The following is a 2,367-nucleotide window of genomic DNA, read 5'->3' as shown; positions in this document are numbered from 1 at the left end:
CTGCGGTAAAGGCCGTTCCTCTGTCGGTGATGAGGACTTCAGGGGCGCCGTGTCGAAGCAGGATGTTTTCGACAAAGAATTTTGCCACTTCGGCTGCGCTACCTTTCGGCAGTGCTTTAGTTTCAGCGAAGCGGGTAAGGTAGTCTGTCGCCACGACGATCCACTTATTTCCGGTTGTTGACGTCGGAAATAGTCCCAGCAAGTCCATCCCGATCTGCTGGATTGGTCGGCAAGGAGGCTCGATTGGCTGTAGTAATCCGGCTGGCCTTGTTGGCGGTGTCTTGCGTCGCTGACAGTCTCGGCATGTTCTGACATAACGGGTGACGTCGGCGGTCAGGCGCGGCCAATAATACTTTTCTTGTATCCTCGATAGTGTCCGGGAAAAACCGAGGTGTCCAGCGGTCGGATCGTCATGTAGGGCGTGCAATACTTCTGGACGAAGTCCTGACGGGACAACAAGGAGGTAGTTGGCGCGGACTGGTGAAAAGTTCTTCTTCACGAGGAGATTGTTTTGAAGCGTGAAGGAAGATAATCCGCGCCTAAATGCCCTGGGGACAACGTCGGTGTGCCTTTCCAAATATTCCACCAGGCCTTTTAGCTCCGGGTCTGCCCGTTGCTGTTCAGCGAAGTCTTCCGCGCTTATCATGCCAAGGAAGGCGTCGTAATCTTCGTCATCTTGCGGCGGCGGGTCAATGGGGGCGCGTGATAGGCAATCGGCATCGGAGTGTTTTCGTCCGGACTTGTAGGTTACAGTGATGTCGTATTCTTGTAGTCTGCGGCTCCACCGCGCCAGTCGTCCTGAAGGATCCTTTATACTCGCTAGCCAACACAACGCGTGATGGTCACTGACGACTTTGAATGGCCTGCCATAAAGATAAGGGCGAAGTTTAGCTGTAGCCCAAACGATGGCAAGGCATTCCTTTTCGGTCGTAGAATAGATGCCTTCCGCTTTTGACAGCGACCGGCTAGCGTAAGCTATCACCTGTTCGACTCCGTTTCTCCTCTGGACTAGAACGGCACCGAGGCCTAGGCTACTGGCGTCAGTATGGATTTCTGTATCGGCGTACTCGTCGAAGTGCGCAAGTACAGGCGGCGACTGCATGCGTCGTTTGAGTTCTTCAAATGCATCGGCCTGCGGCGTTTCCCACTTGAACTCAACATCACATTTAGTTAGACGTGTCAACGGCTCGGCGATGCGTGAAAAGTCCTTGACAAAGCGCCTGTACTAGGCACACATGCCAAGGAATCTACGTACTGCCTTCTTGTCGGTGGGCTGCGGGAACTTTGCGATGGCAGCTGTTTTCTGGGGGTCGGGGCGTACTCCGGATTTACTGATGACGTGGACTAGGAACAGAAGCTAGTCGTAAGCGAAGCGGCATTTTTCTGGCTTCAGAGTGAGCCCTGATGACTTGATGGCCTCTAGTACTGTCGTAAGCCGCCTAAGGTGATCGTCGAAATTTTCAGCGAAGACGACGACGTCATCCAAGTAAACAAGGCAGGTCTGCCACTTCAATCCTGCTAACACCGTGTCCATGACGCGCTGGAAAGTTGCAGGTGCCGAGCAGAGTCCGAATGGCATGACCTTGAACTCGTAGAGGCCGTCTGGCGTGATGAAGGCGGTCTTTTCGCGATCTCTCTCGTCGACTTCTATTTGCCAGTAGCCAGACTTGAGATCCATCGACGAGAAGTACTTAGCGTTGCAGAGCCGATCCAATGCGTCGTCTATCCGTGGAAGGGGGTATACGTCCTTCTTCGTGATCTTGTTCAGACGACGATAATCGACGCAGAAACGTAGGGTTCCGTCCTTTTTCTTCACCAGGACAACGGGGGATGCCCACGGGCTTTTCGACGGCTGGATGATGTCATCGCGCAGCATTTCGTCGACTTGTTCTCTTATAGCTTCGCGTTCTCGCAGCGAAACTGGGTAAGGGCTTTGGCGGAGTGGTCGAGCGTACTCCTCGGTGATTATGCGATGCTTGGCGACTGGTGTTTGTCGAATCCTCGGTGTCGTCGAAAAGCAGCCTTTGTATCGTCGGAGCAGACTTCTGAGCTGCTGTTGCTTAATCACTGGGAGACTTGGATTAATGTCGTAGTCTGGTTCGGGAACCATGGTCGTCGGGGTAGATGCGGCGGAATCCGAGAGGACAAACGCATTACCGGTTTCCACAATTTCCTCGATGTACGCGATCGTCGTGCCCTTGTTGATGTGCTTGAACTCCTGGCTGAAGTTTGTCAGCAACACTTCAGTTTTCCCTCCATGCTGTCGAGCGATCCCTCTTGCGACGCAAATTTCACGATCTAGCAGGAGGCGTTGGTCGCCTTCGATGACACCTTCTACGTCAGCGGGTATTTCGGTGCCGACCGAAA

This window comes from Dermacentor albipictus, chromosome 5 (genome assembly GCF_038994185.2).
Source record: "Dermacentor albipictus isolate Rhodes 1998 colony chromosome 5, USDA_Dalb.pri_finalv2, whole genome shotgun sequence".
NCBI lineage: Eukaryota > Metazoa > Arthropoda > Arachnida > Ixodida > Ixodidae > Dermacentor > Dermacentor albipictus.
This window is presented reverse-complemented; position numbering follows the sequence as displayed.